Genomic DNA, 21,156 nt, shown 5'->3' with positions numbered 1-21,156 from the left:
TCAGTGACAGGCAAGCAGCATGCCACAGAAGTCAAGCTGTGTGTTTGTAACATTATGGGATGAATGTCCAACCTCAGTCCTCTAATCCTGGTACAGTTAGATGTGAGGATATTTAGTTCTTAATTAAAGATACCAACTGGCAGCTCTGTGCCTTACGCAGTGTTGGTCTCCCCAGGGCTGTCAGTCTCATGTTGTTGTGCTGAGCAATGCAGTGTAGGTTGCCTGAGTGAATTCACTCTGGAAAATTTGCAAGTTGAATGTAAAATTAATTCATTATTTTTCACAGATGTAATTCTGTTCAGAAATGGTAAGGAGAAAATTAGAAATGCCAAGTCTTGACATGATTTCAGAAGAAATTTTCATCTTTACATCTTTATTTGCTTCTTCAAGTTAAACTTAGCTGGAAATGCTCGGAAGAAAATCAGATATAGTTAACTCCTAATCATTGTTTATGTACTAACAAAAAATGGTATGCTGTGGTTGGCTCATCAGATTTCTATGTCATATGGCTCTTGAAAAATCAAATGTTCTCATAAAAATGCTGCTAGTAGGTTGAGCTTCTATGTGGACCATCTTTATTTTGAAAAGAGTCACATTTAGAAATCGTTTGGCTCATTATGACTGGAATGTGTATATTTATCTTAAGGAAAGACATGATGGAAGGGAGCCGTGACTGGGTTCAATAATGCAGTTCCTCTAATGAGCTGAGATGTTGTGCATTACTTTCTGTGCCTCTTTGCCTGGGGTATATGTTTCTTCAAGCACACAAAATGTGTCATCTAAAAATATTATGCTCTGCTTGCAGGAAGTCTGGCAAGCAGTGCCTGAAGTGAATTGAGACCCTTAATTCTTCCCAGTATGTACAGATAACAATAAGTTGCATTTTGTAAAATGCATAGTAGCCTATTGCTCTAGGGCCCAGGCCCGGTATCACTGATGTCTGGTGTCACTTGGAAAAAAATTCTACTAGGAAATACATTGTGGGAGGAAGAATGTGTTTAACACCTTGTTTCACACCCCTGCTTAATATTTTTGGGGTTTGTTACTAGGAAAAATCCTTGGAATATTTTTATTTCACAGGAAATAACCTGTTCCTGCTAATAATTTCAAGAAAATAATCTTCATTTTGTGATCATTTCTACTACAGTTTGTGGAGGTATTACACATAAGGAGCTTTTAACAGTGAGCAAGTACAATGGTTGGTTTTTAATAGTCTTTTATATAAAGGTTTTATAAGTAATTCTTAATTATTACTTATAATTAATTTTAAAGTGGAGGAAGGAAATGAATACAGAAATTATGATGCAGCTCTTTTTTTCTGGAGATCTCAGCAGACTTTGAAATAACATTGGTGCAGACATTCTAAAATCCACAGTCTGTATGGCATAGGTGCATACAAAGCTTGCATGGGCTGAATGTAAATCCTGAGGAAATCCTTGACTAACTTGGAGAACTTCCAAAATATTACAAAATGTGGGTTTGAATTCTTTTCTGCAGACAGTTCAGAAAGCTTTGGTAATTATGAATGGAAAAATGAGCTATTCCTAATAATCCAAGTTGGTTAAGAAGCATGGGGAAATTCAGCCTTAATTAGCCAGATGAGACAAGTATTTATTAAAAGTAATAGTGGGGAGAAGCAGAAAATATATCTTAAATTCAAGAATTTGGGAAAAAAAAATCATCTCTTACTTCTGTGTTTGAATTTTCTTGGTTTTGCTTGTTGCAGCAGTGAGCAATGTGTAATAGATATGGATAGATGGTGCTTATTGCCTAGGCTGACTCTTGCTGTGTAATATCTAATACATTTCTACAGAGCAACCTGAGTTTTGGTATAATTTTAGTATAAATGCATTATGGGAAGTGAAAGGCAGTTATATATCCCCATTCCTTCTGGGAACTCAGGGTAAAAGCAGTGAAACTACAAGTCCTTTGAAGGTGAAGGAAGATGAAAGAGATTTAAAGCAAAACATTTTGATTTTATTTGGAGAATGCACGTTTGAATTTCTCTGAGCTGTAATAGTGGCTTAGAGTTTGAAAACTCATAGCCAGGTAGAGAAAAGAAGTCCAAATTATTGCTTAGGGGGGAGATGGAAGAAAGAATTCAGCCATTTTATTTTTTGTTTGGCAGCAGTAAAGGCTACAAACCTATAAGATATTAGTTTTGTTAGTACTTCAGCACATAGAAAAAAAATGTGCTGAGCTGAGAGCTGCTTTCTTGTGCTACCAATGTTAACTGTTTGCTATTTACTTAGTGTAAAAGGTAGCAAAATATTTTTTCTAATATATTTCCTATTTTTAGCATATTTTTCTAGTATTTGTAAATATTGTACTTTTCTCTACCCCCTTTTCAACAAAAATTACACTTCAAGTGAAATATCTTGGTTTGAAAGCTTCTGAAGTCACTAATGAACAAATGTCAACTGAAGATGGAGGAATAAAGGGGAAAAGTAGGTTACAGGTTTACCAATGTTCTTTTCAGTGTTATTACTGTTTAAAGAATTTACATTCCATTTATACTGCATCTAACAGATGATTTGGAAAATAAACTATTTTACAAATACCTTAGCATTTTATCAGAACATTTCTCTTCTGGAGCTATGCCTGTAAATCACTGTGCACTAAAGCACTCCTGATCTTTTAAAACCCAGGTACCAGTGCCAAATGACCTGGTTGACTGTGCACAACTAATAGTACAATTAACAGCAACCAATTTGTTGTGCTTTAAAAGCTGTGTATATCATTTGAGGATACTCTCCCTGAGGTTTTAAAACCTGCTCATATGAAAAATATGCATTTCCTGCAAGGACAGTTAAAATGTTGCAGTTTTAAAATCTTGTGACTTGCAGGTCTGGAAACAAACACTCTTGAAACCCATTGGGAACCTGGCAACGTTTAATCACTTGAATAAAAATCTCTCATTTCTCGCTCTGTGGAGTGGCATAACATTGATTTTTAAACCCCAATGTTGATGGTTTTTATTCAGTGTTTGGGGTCCAAATAACTTGGGGAAGAAAAGTCTGTAACAAAAGTGTGGGTGAGGAGAAGGGAAGTTGTTAAGGAGACAAAATAAATCTAAGTGTCTCTTGATGTTTGACATGTTCAAATATTTTAGGCAGAATGGAGTCTTGAATTTAGCAAAGCTTTTGACAAGGTTTCCCCCAGCCTTCTCCCAGAGAAGCTGGCTGCTCTTGGCTTGGAAGTGCATGTGTTCTGCTGGATAAAAGCTGGTTGGAAGGCCAGGTCCAAAGTGTTGTTCTGAATGGAGTTAAACCCAGCTGGTGGCTGGTCACAAGTGGTGGTCCCCAGGGCTCAGTGCTGGGGATGCTCCTGTGTGACATCATTGCTGATGATTTGATGAGGGGATAGAGTGGACCTTCAGTAAATTTGCAGATGGCACTAAGCTGGGTGGAAGTGTTGGTCTGCCCAAACGTAGGGAGGCTCTGCTGAGGGACCTGGACAAGCTCGACCAATGGCTGTGGCCAACTGCATGAGTTTCAGTAAGGCCCAATGTCTGGTTTTGCACTGTGGCCACAGCGACCCCCAGCAGTGCTCCGGGCTTGGGGAGGGGTGGCTGGAGAGCTGCCCAGCAGAGAGGTACCTGAGTGTGCTGACTGACACCTGGCTGAACATCAGCCAGCAGTGTCCATCCCCTCCTGCATCAGGAACAGCGTGACCGGGGAGGTGATCCTGCCTCTCTACTCTGCCCCAGTGAGGCTGCACTTTGAGTACTGTGTGCAGTTTTGGGCACCACAGTATAAGAAGGACATGGAGGTGCTGGAGAGGGTGCAGAAAAGGGCACCCAAGCTGGTCAGGTCTGGAGAACAGACCTGAGGAGAGGCTGAGGGAACTGGGGCTGTTCAGCTTACAGAAGAGGAGGCTGAACAGACACTGGCCTCTTCTCTCTGGTGACCACTGATAGGAGAAGAGGGAAGGTGGTAAAGCTCCACCAGGGTTCTCTCTTCAGGGAGGTGGTGGGGGCACCATCCCTGGAGGTATTAAAAAGATGGGTAGGTGAAGAGTTACAGTGGATGGTTTGGTGCTTAGGGGTTGTAGGGACAGTTCTATGTTTCTTGTTTTCTGCATTTTTTCTCTTTCTTCTTCTACAGTTATGCTTATTTCTTTTTCCATGATTATGCCTGTTTTCAGATGTCCTTTGATAGTCACATCACAATGCTTTCAAAGTTTTGTTTAATTTCTCATTATCTCCCTTGTAGACTAAGGTGGATTAGTATTTTTTTTTAACTGTGTTACTTTTGTTACTCACTTAGGTGAAAATATGCCCAAAAGAAAAACCCAGGTAGTTTCGGTAACACAGTAATTTGTTAACTGGTTTTGGCTTATCCAACAAGCCCCAAGAAACTAATTATCCAGATCTACCACCAACCTTCTGTTTTCTGTCTGGTGCCAGGGTTCAGTCCCTTTTTAAAAAGCTTAATTAGAAAAAAAAATAGAACTAAAGAAGAACAAATAGGCTTTCTCATCCATGAAGGGTGATTATGATTCTTTGATTTGCCTGGAGGAAAAAGCCAGACAAACCTTTGCCACTCACTCTGCAAGAAGCTCTTTTGAGTTATGGATCTTTCATAACTGGGGAAGGAACCAAGCACTCACCCTTCATGGGTGAAATAGCCTATTCATATTCAGGAACAGGTAGCAAACAATTATAAATGGATTTAAAGAGTGCCAAGATTATACTCTGGATATATCAATTATTATAAACTGGCTTTAGTTTCCTCCTCTCCCTGTATTTCATATACAGGACCTAGCAGTGGCATTTAGACACTTAATGAGTGGAATGCTAGAATCATTAACAAAGCTACAGAAATAGCATTACCTTCAAAATATATTTTTTTAAAAAAACTCTGTTTTAAAAAACCTAGATTCTTTCCTAGGGATCAAGTGGACAAGTCACTGTAATTTCATTTCATTGCAGCTGCCTTTCTCTGTATGTGATTGTGATCACATTTTGCATCACTACAGCAAGGTACCACAGAGCAGGCTGGCTGGGACGGGGAGAGAGACAAAGTACTTCAGGGCATCTGAAAGGCCAGGAGTTCCAGTGCTCTAGTGGCCCTACAGTGTGTGCTTCTCTGTATACCATACCCTGTTACCCTATTTCCAGTAACATGGGAATGGTGAGACAAAGATGTGCCCTTACTCTACAGCCAGTCATGAAAATGTAACATGTTTGATACATCCCATCAAGCCACAGACAGCAAAAGTGTCTTCTTCAGGCCCTCAACTAAGCCCTACTCACAGGCTCTGGAGAGAGACAAATAATCTCCTTCTGTTGATTAGGATCCTAACCTAGACCTTTTTATTAGCTGTCTATAGTCACTGTGAATGAACCTCATCATATGAAATTTACCATCCTAAGTTAAAATTTAAAAAAGGTAGAATTTTTGGGTAGGGGTAATTAACATTCAAATGGTAACTGCGTGCAGTTGGGGTTGGAGTGAACCTGTCATCTTTCTTAATTGCTCACATAAGAGAACATATTTACTTGGACACCAAATAAAGTAGCCTGAGGCTTGTTTAGGATGTGTGTGAGTGGACAGTAACAGGGTGAGGCACCCAGTGACAGGCTAGTTACTGCTTCAAGAAAAAAAAAGCAAAGGGTGAGAGCCTGGGGATGGCAAACAAAGTTGCCAGGAGATAAAATGGTGCCAAAGGTACTGCTGCTGGGACAAGAAAAGACAATCCTGGAATAGCACTATCCCTGGTTTTGGTAATTTACAGATAACAAATTCTTCAAATGACATTCTGTTACACATTAGTAGTAAAAAAACAAACAAACAAAAAAAAAAACAAAACCTTTTTTCCTGCTCAGTTTACTCTTCCCCACTATGGGATTAGAAATGATAAGAGGAAGATCAGAAAAATCAAGAGGAGGAGCTGTTGCTTGATTTTTCTTTAACCCTGTCTAAGAACCAAACTAATATGACCACTCTTGTAAAAACCATGAATTGTTTTTTGACAACACAGAGCAGATAATAACCTTGCCAAAGAAATTAATTCTAAATATCTAGTTGTATGAGCTGTAAAGTAAAACCATTTGTTTCAGCAGTACAATGCTACCACTTCAGAAAAGCATCTTGACTTCTGAAGCTCTCTAGAAGTGAAGCTTTCCTGATTCTCAACAGGGAAGGAAGCCTGAAGGGCCTCTTGAAGCAACTGTTGGCTTGAAGCTTTAGCAGAGCAGCTGGCAGGTTCTATGAGCTTCTCAATTAGTGTTTTGCTTGATTTTTCAAGGGTTAGCTTTTGGATACTAAAAAGCTTTTGACCTACTTTGTGAGGTAATCCCTTGTATCCTATTGAAACCAGTCTATATATCTGTTACATTATCTGTATCTTTGTATCTCTATAGATCTGTTACATACATATATCTGTTTATACTTCCTTCCTCCATTGTTTGCAAATACATATATATATTTGTATTAAATATATCCAGATTTACAGGTATGCGTAAGTATGTATACATGCATCTGCTTATTTTTGTGTATATAGGTGCATCTGTAGCAATTGGCTTCCTTTTGCTTTTCAATTAATTTTCTTCCTCATTTTCTGCAGAAGAAAGAAGCAGACCATCTACATACATGTTTGAAATGGCTTTCAGTCAATTGCAGCTATAATGCTGAGGTTCTAAAAGTGCACTGCTTAGTAACAGGCTTTAGAAACTGTCTTTGTTATACTTTTAGGCTTAATTTTTGGCAAGAGCAAATTGCTGAAGCTCTGCTGAAGTTGTTATGTTGACCTTACATAGATTGTTACATACAGTGCCAGAGCATTTTATATACTCTGAGAGTTTGTCCTAAAATGTTTGTGGCTGTAGCCATGGACTAGAAAAAACATAAATCCACAGGTCTGATGACCAGAAGAAAAGGGTTTTTTTTTTTTTCCTTTTTCTTCCTTTTTCAGGTATCACTGTGTGAACCTCTGACAGCAAGTTCCTTACATGTTCCTCTTCCTCATGGTGCATAACAGTGCTAGGTCATGAAAAATGGAGTGAGCCTCCTCCAGACAACAATTCAGGGAGCACAGCCATGGCACAGGGATGGGAGATATAGTTCAGTTCAGTCACTACAGTAGTAGAACTCAGTGTTTGATTTTCCATGTGAAAAAAAGAAAATCCAGAAGGACTGTCCTACTGCAAATGAGGCAATTGCAAGCAAATGAGCTTCCTTCTTTACTAGGTTTCAAGCTTTTTCAAACTTGGTGAGCTTCAACCAAAGGTGGCACTAGGGGATCACAAGTATTGGTCTTTAAATACAGCTCTGTGGTCTGCATTCTTTCCCTGTAATTATCTTTCCTCCATTCCTTTTCCTCCATATTTTTCAGGTGATACTTTTTAAAAATGGACAAGTCTTTTAAGTTTGATACAGGCTGGAGATACAGAGGTAGGGATGGTAATGGGAATGGAAAGCTGATGATAATCTGTATTCCTCTTAATACTGAAGGGAGATCTGCTTACTATGTGTCTGTGAAGGATTGTATTAAGTCTGGTAAAAAATGTATCTGGATTTAATTATGGTTTTTAAAAAATCCTTCAGAAGTTAGGTATGTTAAAATAGCAATGATTTCTCCTTGACATCACATCTGCCAAACTCAAAATCCCTCTTGTGCTCCAAGTTCATGTATTTTGAGGACACTTCAGGATCCATTTGATTTTCACCAGTGGGCTTCAACAGTTGGTCACTGCTTGTGTCTTCCAAAAGTTCTCTCAGTTCCTTTATGCCTCTCTGTCTTGAGGTTGGTATTGAATTCTGGAGGATGGGGTCTATGCTGCTCCTAAGACTTAAAGAAGCTCCTAAACTGCTAATCGTTATGTAAAATTAACTTGGAAACTGTAGGTGATGCAGCAGTCTCAAATAGAGTGTGTTTCCTGTGGGACTGTAAGAAAGTCACTCATTCCTTCTCTGCTCGATTTCCTTGTCTGAGCAATAATTCTCCATCCTTCACGAGGTGTTAGGACAATAAATAAGTTCTCTGACAGGCTGCAGATCTGGGTGATGCATAAGATCTAGATATCCTATTGAGTCTGCCCCACATTCTTGTGGGGTTGTCATCTTCTCCTGTATTTCAGGGCCTGTCACTGCCTGCTCAGCAAAGGTTTTGAAGTAGAACAGTTGTGAGTGGAAGGCCCAAACTGTTTCAGGTCACCTTTGCCCAGTGTATAGGGCAAAGGACATATTTGGCCTTTGCACATTCCTGGGTTTTAAATCCATTTCTGACACAAATCTGAATGAAGACATCTCCTCTGATTTTTAGAACTGTTTAATAGATCAAGATAACAAGCTTCTTATTTTAAAAGGACCACTGGAATCTATGTGTCTTGGATACCTTGGAGCTGTTGGAAAAGTCACTCAAGAAATATTTTTGTCTGCTGATGAGTGAATTTGATTGTGAATGACTTTGCCTCAGGTTTCTAACAGTAAAAAAAAAGAGAGCTTGTTCTATTTACCTATCTACAAGGTTGTTAAAAGCCATGACTACATAATATATATGAAGTATTACTAATTCTAATCCATATAAATGTTTTTGTAGACCAGCACCATGTTAAAAAAACTGGGAAATTAGATTGAATCAAGAACTCTGTCATGTCTTATTAAACAACTTAAAATTGCCTTCACTTAAGTCACCCTCTCCCAGGACTCTCCCTCACCTTTTGGCTTTACTTGTGTCCTTGAAAGTAATGTAACAGATAGGATGAATACTCTGCATCAGAGCACAGCAGCCTGCCTTATGCTGTGTACCAGCAGAGATGTGAGAATACAGATTTATTATTTATGACTTTGTATGCCATCTTGAGCTTTGGAAAATACTTATTTTAAGTTGCATTTCATTGTGTAGCTTCAACATACACAAAAACACATCACTAAATTTTTTACAAGTGGAAGGCATCGTGTTCTCCACCCTAATGTGATACCTGTGCTCCCTGCCTCTACCTGGGAGTTTGTGCATTGCAGCACTTTCTTCTAGCAAGAATTCATAAGCACAAAGGGTTAAGATACTGGATGTGAAATGGTGACAGCATCTATTAAAAAATACGAGATAATGGTTGGGGCACACCATATTCTGGAGCTTCTTGTGCATTGTGGCACCTCAGTGTGTACAGAGAGAGAGGAATTTCTGATGAGCTGGGTAAGAGGAGAAACTCCATCATACTGTGAGAAAAAAAGCCAGCCCTCTGAACAAAAGTGGGAGAGCGTGGAAAATTCGGGGTTTTTATAAGTGTCTTCCCCTTCATGCTTTTCCTCCCTCCACAGCTCTTTATTTGTAGAATTTGTATGGTGTATGTGAGCTATACAAGTGAAGCCCTTCCCCTGCCAAGTGCTAATGGCATAGTTTAAATCACTACCATGTGCCGTGTTCTCTGTTTACCAGACCATGGTAAATACAAGTCAGTAATGTTAAGAACCTGATACAAACTCAGAAAAGCAAAGATGATACTCCAGTATCTTGAACAAATTATCTTGAACCTTAGTCCTGGTGTAATACAGATCATTTTGTCTTTGCTGTCTCAGGAAGAGTGGAGAGGCTGAATGTCAAAATCTCCTGTCAGGAGCTGTTGGTGAAGCAGCTGCGTTTCAGGTGATCACGGACTCAGATTCTGAGGGACATGCCATTTTTAATCAAGAGCTTGTTTTCTGTTGGAAATAGGTGTGTAGGTTCGCACCTGACTTGGGTTTCCCAGCTCTCTACAGCTACAGTGTGTGTTGCTGTGTGTTGCTGTCAGGCTGAGGGCAGAGCGCTGCAGGGGCTGCCTCCTCTTCCTCTCCGGAAGGCGGGAAGGGGCTGCAGGGACGCCTCAGAGCTGCGGCCTCCCCACAGTCAGAGGGCGCTTGGCTTCTCACAGACAAAGAACACTCTTGGAAAAGGTCTCCAAGAGCAAAGTCATGAGGACAGTTGCCACATGATCTTTGCTTAGTGCCCAACGTTTGTACTTTTAGAAAAAGGTGCAGTATTGGTTTTGGAGAAAGTTGCTCTGTGTGGAGAATTTTGGAGGGAAAGCGTGTGAGGAGCCTGCCGCGTCTGTTGGGTTTAGGCCGTGCAAAATGCAGATACTGCGTGTAAGTGCTTTCTGTCTTCTTTTATTTCCCATTTCAGTGGATATTATCATAGAAGGAAGGAATCATAGAATAATTTGGGTTGGGATGGACCAACTTTCTAGTCCAACCTCCCTGTAGTAAGCAGGGACACCCTCAATTAGATCAGGTTCCCCAGAACCTCATCACGCCTCACCTTGAGTATCTCCAGAGATGAGGCCTCAACCACCTCCCTGGGCAGCCTGTTCCATTTTTCCACTACCTTCATGGTAAAAAACTTTTTCCTAACAGACAGTCTAAATCTGCTCATAAGTAGGTTGTATATTGGACATATCAATCCCATTTCTTCTCATTTGCTTAAAAGAAATGGGTAAAAGTTGTGAAAGTTGAAGAGAGACAGATCTGAATGCTATCTAAATACTCAAACCTATTATAGTGTTGACTCAATGAAAAATCAAAGAAAAATCAAAAAAAATATGTTCCCTGGGTGCTAGTTGGTAAATACAGAAATTTTCTGAGCTCTGTTCCCCTTCACTGAATGCTGTTGTCCTTTATGGGTGGAATATGGGAAACGAACAGTCCTTTTAAAATACTGTTTTTCTGACTAAAAGTAAAAGGTTTTCTCCTAATCTACCTTTTTGACACCAAGTAATTCTTTACATGCCTCTATTTTCATGGGGCTGGAAAAGAAAGGGTACAGAATTAGCATTACTTAAGCTAGGACTGGAAGGAAATCAGACCCTCAAATTTCTTGGTTGGTCACAAGAATAATTTTTTTGTTTGTTTACCTTCTGATAATGGCTTTAAGGAGCATGTGTTCCTATAGACGCTGAGGTGAATGTAAGTGTGTGTATTCTTAAATAAATAATTCTTATTTATACTTGAAGGCAGTTTTATGTTCTTAAAGTTCAGCTATTTTTTGTTCTCTTCTTTATGGTCATGGTAAAATGATTCCAATATATATTCATCTTAGCCTGTTTTAGTGCATCTTTCAAAAGTGAGTAAGAATAAGGTGTGGGTTTTTTTTCCTGGTGTTTGTAAAATATGGAACTTACTGTCTTTTTCAGGCAACTGAAAATCACATTCAAGCTTAAGCAATTATTTGAAATGCCTCAGATTGTGATTGGGTAAGATGCTGATTCTTACCAGGGTCAGTTAAATTCTCTAGAGTGACTGAGGCTCCAGGAATCATACTTTATGTATAAGATTAGGACCTAATTTTTTTTTTTTATTTTCCACTTGTATACATGTTAATCTGCTACCTATACAAAACGGGGGTGAGAGAGAACCCACCCCCACACCTATTCCTGGAAGATTCAGTCTGCATGATGAAGAGATGCTGGGAACCAGGCTAGCCTTTAGCATTGTGTTTTCAACTGAGAAACTGCAGAGATGCTTGGATAAGGTGCTTTGTTCAGCCTGAAATATGAAGAAGCTGCAGGTGTCTCAATTAGGAAATAATTATCTGGACTTTCATAATCTAGGGGAAAATATTATTTCATTATCTGGTTAGAACATTCTGATGTTGCTTTTCAACAGAGATTGTCACGTTTCTTTTAGAAGCAACACAGTCTGAGGTCTTGTGAAGCTGCTGATTTTGTGAGGTAAGGAGTAAGGCACGTTGACTCCTCTGGGAGCAAGAGCATGCTTTGGTACTGTAGCATAAAAAATGCAAAGTTTAGCTATGGTAAAGACATTTTCATTTGAAAGCCTGCCCTAGCTCAGTGAAGACTCATGCTGAAGCTGAAATTTTGCCTGCTCTATGTATCACTCCATTAAAGTTTATGTGAACATGAAGTCTAAGCCTGTCTAAAATGATTTATTAGATGAAAGTCAGGAGTACTGAAGAAGCTGAGAAAGACCAGAATTCATGAGAGTGGTTGAATCTAGTGCTATTCAATTGGTTGTTTCTTCCAGGAATAATACAGTACTAACCTCAGGAAACCCTAAAATGTATGCAAAAGCAGAGCTATTGTGCTGCCTTCTACTTGTTGTTTCTTACAGCTGGATACTAATATTAAGCATGTTATTAGTAAGTGTGAAAAGGCTTAGACCAGGCCTGGGGCTGGCCAGATTTACAGAAGGGTAAAGTATGAATCAGTCATTGTGTAAGGAAGAGAATGAGCTTCAAAGGCACAAGGGCACTTCTCCTCTCTTTTCACTGCTTTCTTAAAGTCAGGGCTCTTAAACAGGGCTTATAGGAGGTTGAAGACAGCTGCTGTGTTTTGGTAAGAGCTATAATTTGTTAAGTGGAACTTTTCTATCTCTTTTTTTTGTGTGGTATTTGAAAGGTAATACGAGAATCCAGAGTAAACAGCTGCATGTCAGTTCAGGGTTCTGGTCTTGTGGTTATCCAAACCAGCAAGCCAGTGAGACCTTATTAAGATTCTGACATGCTTTGGATTTCCTTTCTGAACAGATTAGTTGTGCAGTACCTCAGTTCTTCTGGTTTAGCCATAGTTTATAATATTTCTGCACTGTAAGTGCTATAATGGCATCTGAAGCAGAAACAGGCTGTATGTTCCATGGCCTTAGGGTGGTTAAATGAAGTGAGGTGGAGACAAATAAACAAGAGAGAAAATAGGAACTGTATTTCTCCTTTCCCAAAGGACATTCAAGTGTTTTCAGTATTCTGGGTTAAGAAAGACTAAACAGAGAGTAACTGGAAAAGTCTCAGTGAGAGACTCTAAAGCATTCATCTTTTCTGTAATGAGATATAAAGTCTCCAAGGAATAAGATGCCAGCTTCCTCTTCCTGAATGGAACAGCTGTTAAAATTTTACAGAATCAAAAAATGTATGGTACTCTTGCTATCCAAGGCATAAACTTCACACTTCAATGGTACCAAATGGTTCAAATTCATTTGTACATGTCATGGTTTAAAAAGGATACTTAAACGATAGCTGAATGACCCTTTTCCCTTTTTATGAAAGCAGTGAGCATGGCCACTGTGAAAGGGCACTGAAGTAGACACTTCCTGCAAAAGACCTGGGGCTCCTGTGACTTTCAGCACACACGTGGCTAATGACCAAAATACTCAAATAGAAGTGGTTCTCTTGTGAATGTTATCAATTTACTATATTTTAGGAATCTGTACCACAAAGAGTAAAACTAACAAGTTATCTGCACAAATGTTTCTCATTTGTCTAGAGTTGTGGGCTACTTCTCAGCATCCTTTGTAAACAGGTGGCTGCCCTACCCCCAAAAGAGTGCTGGCAGACTTGAAATGGGCAAGGAAAAGGCAGCTCAGAGTTGCTTGTAAAGGCCATCTTGGCTGCTGTCAGTATTGCTTCAGCTGGGACTTTCTGGAGCCTGCTTCTATAAATACATAACAATTCAATTGTGTAACTGCCATTACCAATGTGAATTCAATTTGTCTATATTTTTATACCATAGCATTAGGTCTTAGAATCTTGAACTGGTATAGATTCTTTTAATGAATACTGATCTCTCCAGATCTTGAGAGCAGAAATTAAGTCATCAGAAGCAGATGAGGAATGGCAGAAAGTAAAAAATAGGAGTCATTTTCAGGAAACTTGTTTTGCTTTTAATCCAATGTTGTTTGTGCTGAATAATTTCCTTTGATCACATGATCTCCACTAAAATTAAATTAGATTTCTGATTCCAAGAACTTTTGAGTCAGACTGTTTGTGCTTGTTAAAAGTACCAGGGTGTTGTAGCTGGAAAGTGGTGCTACTGGGGATGAGTTGTAATGAGATGGGATGGAAAAATTATCACATTCTACCCAGCTATGAATTTCCTCCCCTGAACTGCAAGAATCATGGCAAAAACTGGAAAGGGAGCCTAATGTTGCTCAGTCCTTCTCTTGACAACAGGATTAGATCTGAAAGGTTTGGTGGTTTTGAGCTGGACAGATACTATTGCCTTATTTTTTTGGGCAGTGATTAGAGTCCCAGTAGCAAAGCAATTAAAAGCATAGACTGCTTTCCAACTCACTTGATGCAAAATGTCCTGTAACCTTGGGCCATGGAGCCACCTTGGCTAATGAGCATTATTAATAGTTGTTAGTAGTTTATATGAGGAATCTCTTACTTTTCCTTTAACTCATATGGAATTGTTGCCTGCTCTTGCAGCTTTGGAATTGTGCTTTACTGGCAGGGACAGGGCAGGAAATACTATTCTTGCACTTAACCATGCACACATGGCTAGCTAAATGGCATGTCTTCAGATGTGTGCATGGAGGGAGGCTCTGGGAGACAGAAGGCAGCACTCATCCCCATGGTGTTCCACGTCATGGATTCTGGTACAGGCACATCCCCTGTGAAACACTCATTGGTACAAACTGACTCCAGGCAGGGGAATAGAAGGGACATGTTATGTCCATCCCCATTATTATGGGTTAGATGTTTAGGGTAAGCAATGAGGGATATTCTAGACTCCAGGGAGTCTAGAATGCTGGTGTCCTGTGGTCTGGATAAAGAAAGGAGTCTTCCCCACTGTATTTCTTATCACTTGCTCACCAGACTGCTTGGATGCTTTAGCGCTTTCCTGTGAGATTAAGCTCTTTTGCAGACAAAAATTACTGAGACAGTAGAGAATTCTGCCCCAGAGTTCTGTACAAGGCTTACTCCTGTTAGGATTGACTTGTGTGGCAGGCTGACCCAGTTCTGCAAGTACGAATCCTGACTTGTATTCGGTACAGTTGATCTTCATTTCTTCTTTTCAGATGGATTCAACAGAGTTCATAACCATCTTCAGATATCTGCAGGATCATGTCCTTAGTCACTTCTCTATGTTGACACTGGCGTTGTTTCAAGTACAATGAATACCTGAGCAAACAAACCTGAAAAATGTGTTTGTGTGTGTGTGTGTATATATGTGCAAGATGAACTTTATTAGTTTTGTCATTGGCCAAATGCCTAAGTACAGCTTCTGTCTTAAAGATCCATCTCTGATAGCCACTAGCTTTAGGCAGACTTTTTCCTTTAAGAGCTTAGAGCAGCCATGAATCTTTGAATCATCATGTTCACTTGTTTGAATGCTGAGTTTGATAGGGCTGATAGTAAGTGGAGGATTTCTTAGAATCAGGGTATTAAATAGACTGTCTCAGTCAAGTGACATATTCTGTACACTTAAAAAACCCTGTGCTTCAGACACAGTAATTCACCCCAAATTCAGCCTTCTTTTGGATTTAGAAAAAGTTGAAAGTAACATCTTCTATTTACTAGCAATTAATTTCTTTTCTCTCTCCCACAGCCTCAACCGTAATAGTGAGCAAGATCTGGTTTTGGCTTTGAGTCTTCAGTGTCCTAAGGCTTGTCATAAATTCTGCACTAGGGCTCAGTGGACATTGTGACCCCCTGTGAAACTGTTTGGCTGCACTGTGTGATGCATTGCAAGCACATTAGAATACTTTTTCTTTCTAATCATCCTTAGACAGTGGAAGAAAATGAAATGCTTGCTGTCTCCTCTCTCCTTTTCAGAACCTGTCTCAGAAAGCTACTTAATGTGTTATTAGCCTGTGACCCACTGTGCTGCTTTCGATACCTCTCAGTTGTACTGAATTATGGTTTTTTTGAGATGATGTTGATGACCATGATCTGTACAGCTCAGCCTCATTGCAACTGTAATTAAGCCCTTCTGTTATAAACCAAATACTCTGAAAATCATTTTCTTCATTTACTGCACCTGCCAAGGGAGAGCTCTTGCAGCCTTTAATGATGCAGGTAATCCTATTACTGCCAACACAAATACTCCATTACAGATAGAGTGCAGAACTATAACCAGAACTCACTGAAAAATTTCCAGGAAGCTTTTGCCTCCTTCCACACAAAAATTGAACAGTTTGTAGAAAAATATTGGCCTTTTGGGACAAGGCTAGACATTCTCTGGAGCAGGAGAGAAATCAGTGTTCAGAATAGACAGTAGCACAGATTAATGCAATCTCAAAGGGACCTGGAGGTGCAACTTCAGAAGTTTACTGCAGGAAAAAAAACCCTTTCCATGGCAAGTGCCATAAACATTGGATTACTGCCAATTCTGAGAAAGTCTTTTCAGCTTTCCACTCTCCAACCCCCAAACTGAAAAGTTTTATTTGCATTCTACCACCAAGCAAAACATCAAGATCTTTTTATAGAAAGAATTCTGATTTCTAGTGAGGTCAAACTATACCTTTGTCCTGATCTCAGCATACTCTTTTCCCAGGTGATGAGATGTCAGTAGGTGCTTAACATACTGCAGTGGTGGGGACTTCTCTTTGAAAGCACTGAGAAAGTGCCATTAGCTTTGTTATATTTTCCCAAAGTCTGAATCCTGGTCATGATGGAAAGGTAAATGGAGAATCCAATTTAAATTTCTACACTTCAATACTATGTCCATTCGTATCCATTAGGTCTGCTCCTGCTATAGCTGATTGGAATTCTAAACAGTGTTAGGTATTTATTTTTGCAAAGCTGTTCCATTCATCTTTAATATAATAATGTAATTTACTCTATTAATGCCAGCTGCTACATTTGGCACAGGTCACCTGGAGTGTTTGGAATGCCATGTTAATTTTCCCTTGAACCTATTAGCTAATTCTAAAAATCCGTAGAAGTCAGAGCACTCCACCTCTACAGTCAGGGAAGGTTTATTTTTTTTCACGTTCCTGAACGCCTTCTTAGTTTGACAGAAGACAAAAATCCACTGGCAGATGGACTTTCTTTTTGCTGGGAGTTCTTTATTTTTTTGCCCCAGAATTATCCTTGGCAATCCCAGGATGGCTCCAGGTGACAGTTTTCAGAGGGAGTTATGCCCAGCATGAAGGACTTATCTCACCTAATGTTTGCCTGATATCACTGGATCTAATTGGCTTGTGGAAGCTTGGAAGCTAAACTAAAGTCTTACATGTATGAAGGTGTCAGTCATAACTGATCTCAACAGCACTGGCATTTTAATCCTCCCCTCTCTAGGGCTTCATGATGCACAATTGGTATCCAGCTCTTGATGCCAAAGCCTTCTCATGACAGTGCCTTCATCTCTTCTCTGTCACACAGGATTGCATGGCTACAGGGACATCTCTGCATCATGATTTGTTGGGAGTGGCCACTATGGATTGTGCAAAGCAAAAGAGCTGCTGCCTTGAAAAGGATGTTTTTCAACTGTTTGGTGCCTGCTGCTTCACCTTTCTCTTATATGTGAAATCTTCAAGGATGGGATGTTACTGCTGAGGTAAAAGTTTGAAGTGTGCTATGTTCTTTCCCTTCTCTGGCAAACACCCTTCACCCACCAGGTCTCACAGAAAGCAGAAGCAAGATATGGAATTCTAGAGAGGTTTGTACAAGTTTGGGCTTGTTCACTCTGAGACAGAAAAGAAAAGAGTGATGGCCTCAGGAAACATAACAGTTGAAAAATGGTGTGGAACAACTGTAATTTTTCTTGAGCTGTGATTGTTATTTTTTTTTTTTTTTTCGGACCTCAAACAGTGGCATAGATCCTGTATCCTTCCAACTCCTCTCCAGTTATTTTTTCTCAGTCCCCAGGAGAATGCATTGTTTTAGCTGCTGTTCAAAAGAAACTAGAAAACTAAGAAAAAACATGACATTTAGAAATGCAGATTTCAATAGGAGAGTGGAGTGTGCTTTAAATACCAAACAAGCTTTTCCTTGGATGAGGAATTTCAAGAAGGTTCATTAAGTGCAGGCCTCTGGCAAGCAGATTCAGATTAGATTACTGCTCTGCTGTAAAATCAGAACTCCTGATCTCAAAAATATATTGAAATGTATTTATTAAGACTAGATAGCAGCATAAGGCAGTTTTGACTAACTAGGCACATTACTGAAGGTGATAACATAATTAGGCCATAGGTTGTCAGAGTCTAATACAGTAGCTAAAGGGAAAATGGTTTCATCTCTCCACGTGGATTATAGAGTGAATTTGAAATCCTGCTGCTGCTTCTGATGAATCAGATTCACTACAGGCACACACCAAATGCAAATAGGTGACAGAGCACTTCATCAGGATCATTGGAGGTGTCCCAAGAGAGGTCTCTCAAGTAACACAGCTTTAGCTCACAGAATATGGTATTGAACATTTTCTAAATGATCAGGCTTCCACAAAAGGTTGCACAGAGTGTTCGTGGTCTGTGAAGATCCTGTTTGATCAACAGTGGTTCACTAGTTCAGGTCCAGTCCTTATGGGGATGAACTTGACATTGCTTTGTTTTTCTAGGAAATCAACTAGTAATCAATAAGGAATCAACTAATGTTCTACTTTAAATGTGCAAATCCTTCTTAATATATTAAAATACCTCCTATTTAATTTTGGACATTAACAGCTGTCTTCTCTCTATTGCACTGTCATGAGAAGACCATAGCCAGAGGTTCATGCTAATTAGAAAACTATATTGTGTGTATTACTTTCAAATGTTGACATTCAGATGTTCAAATTTCTCAATGTTGATGTCAAAAAAGGGCTTTCTTTTAGCCAAACCTCTTGAAACTACTTATCCTAATATTTATCCTGGTGTTATATTGCACACAATCGCATTCCTTTAGCAAGTAATTAATGTGAGGCTGTGTCACCAAGCCCTGAGGCCTGTCACTGTTGCAACTGATTGTTAATTTAAAGAATGTTTTAATTTAAAGCATGTTTTATTCCTTCAATTATCTCTTTTGAAGAGAATCTCTCTGCCAGAGTTGTGTACCGCTTTGTTTTCAGGCTAATCATCTACAGTCCAGATTTCCTTTGGGAGGGTAAAAACAAACAAACAAAAATGAAAAGCCAAAAAAAAGAGCCAGAGCCAAATCCTTTCAAATTAATGAGTTAAAGATTTCAGACTTTTGTATTGTTAACTGATGTGGAGGCATTAAGCTGCCTCCCATACTTTCCTTTACCCTTTGTTAGTTAAAGCCTCTTTTCTTTTTAGGATCAGTTTTTACAAGTCTGAGTTTTCATCTTCATGAGAAATAATATGGTAAAGTTATTAAGCCAGTAAGGACTGAGTTGGCTTTTAGGCTTTTTTTGCCTCCCAGTCCTGTATCAAAAAAAAAAAAAAAAAAAAAGGCAGCGAGCCTGAGGTGACGCCCTTTTAAGTAATGAGTAATCTTTTTTCCAGTTCTAACAAATTTCAAACACATTTGAACAGAAAAGATCACGTTTCTGTGCTGTAGGTAGATGTCTCCAGCATTATTCATGTGATTCTTTGTATATGTCTGTAGCAGCCCTTTAACAAGAGCAGTGAGCCAGCTCTGAAATACAATAGCACTCAGCGCCAGCCTTTAATGTTTGTTTACTCATTTTTATGAGCCTTCCTCAGTTATATGTTTCACAGGGCTGAGGCGTGCCAGAAGACAGCTCAAGAAATTCATTGGGCTTTTTTAAAGAGGCCTGCTCTGTTGACCTCACAGTACCAGGATTCTAGAGCTTTCTTACAGAACTTAAAATCTGTTTATTTTTACCATGTGATTGGTTAAAGATTGAAGAGCTCTCTAGGTCCCCCCTAGATCTGTTGAAGTTCTGTTCCATATCTGCATTATTATCCTGCCTTATGTGCTATTCAGGACAAGCAAAATGAAGCAAGATGAGCAACTGAAAGGGCCAGCTGGTTATGGTGGGTTAGGCAGAAGCAGCAGCAAATACCACTGTGGTAGGAGTGTCCTTGGGCACTGTATTAGAAGTCCCAGACAGAGAAGTGAACAAGGTGAGGAGGCAGCTTATGTGGTCTTTGCTGTGATCAGTGCTACATAATGTGACAGACTACACTAAAGATTGTTGCATATTCCTTGTGCAATGTGAGCCTTGCATAGATCTCATCAGATTAGGTGCTGAATATTGCACAGCTGAGCAAGATATGGTCTGTCAACAGTAGCTAGACAAAAGAAATTTCATTTATAACTTAAAGATTTTGCAAGGGAAGGTCACTTGGGGACCAGGAGGTATCAAGCCTAGTTTTGCTGATCACACAAAAAAAAAAAAAAAAAACAAAAAACAAACCCTCCAAAAACCCAACCCCATATATATATATATATATATATATATATATATATATATATATATATATATATATATGTACACACACCAGGGAGATAAATTAACCATTGGAGCATGTTCTCTCTTGCTTCATTTCTTACATCACTGTTGCCTTTCTGAAAAGCTTAACATAAATTAAAGTTGTAAAGCTTACCAATGGCTGTAATCTTATTGCAGCCATTACTTACCTATAATTTTCTCATTTTGATTACAGAAAAGATTAGAGAAATAAAACCTCATCTAGCTGAAATAACCCTAGATTGGGGCCCATATCTACAGACTTTTACTTACAAATGTATATATGTAAATCACTCTGTGAACATGTACCAGTAAAGTAAGTCTTGACTCTTCAGTCTTTTGAGTATTTAAAAGCTAAGCAAAAAGGATGCAGTTAAGGCTTCTGTTCTTTGGGTTTAGAACCCTCTTTTTTTTACATCTCTGCATAGTTCATGAGCAAAGGGGTTGAATCATCCAGGTGCCACTGTACTAGAAGGAATTAACAGTCAGAGGGCAAGCATAGTTTGTCCTCCCACAAATTGATTTAATTTTCATATCCTGATTGCCTAGAGTGGATCACTTGCACAACCTTGCAGAATTTGCCATGGTTTTGATTTATTCTACAACATCCTTATACACTTACAGTCCTAACAGCTTTCACACATATGGAATTAGTTACAGATTTAATACCCCATTGATATCAGTGAAAATAATTAATTTTCTGACATCTTTAAAAGAGTGAATATCAGTGTTTCAAGCATTTTCCCATTGCTAATTCACGCTTAAGTATCATTTATACTGCAAAGGTAAATGTTTTGAGCTTTAAATATGATTGATAACTGAAAAGTAACTGATATATATGCATATTGTAAGCACAGTGAATATCTCTACAAGTAAGGGGTAAGAGAATAGTTTTACACTGGTTTACACTGACTCATTAACTTGAGGCCGTAAAATGTGTAAAATGGAATGCACATTGAATTGTAGGTTGCTACTAAATTGTGTTATTTTAAGGATATGTATACTGGATATAGGAATGGCCTAATAGTGTATCTGCCAATCATGCTGGGGTCTTGTAGGCTATATCTGTAGGAGATATGCTTTCTGCTGTTATATATATATGTAAAAATATATTTCTGTACGTA

The 21,156-nt window shown here is 39.0% G+C and overlaps 1 long non-coding RNA gene across 3 annotated transcripts in view; it reads left to right on the top strand.

Annotated features, from left to right (window-relative positions):
• Positions 1-21,156, top strand: part of LOC139799485 (uncharacterized) — a 101,210-nt gene that overhangs the window by 57,926 nt on the left and 22,128 nt on the right. For all 3 annotated transcript variants that reach the window (XR_011727297.1, XR_011727295.1, XR_011727296.1), the window contains exon 4: positions 17,041-17,215. This is a non-coding gene — a long non-coding RNA (uncharacterized lncRNA). The remainder of the gene's footprint in view (positions 1-17,040; positions 17,216-21,156) is intronic.

Source organism: Heliangelus exortis, chromosome 9 (genome assembly GCF_036169615.1).
Source record: "Heliangelus exortis chromosome 9, bHelExo1.hap1, whole genome shotgun sequence".
NCBI lineage: Eukaryota > Metazoa > Chordata > Aves > Apodiformes > Trochilidae > Heliangelus > Heliangelus exortis.
The sequence above is the reverse complement of the archived record's forward strand: the minus strand, read 5'-3'. Positions and strand labels throughout refer to the sequence as shown.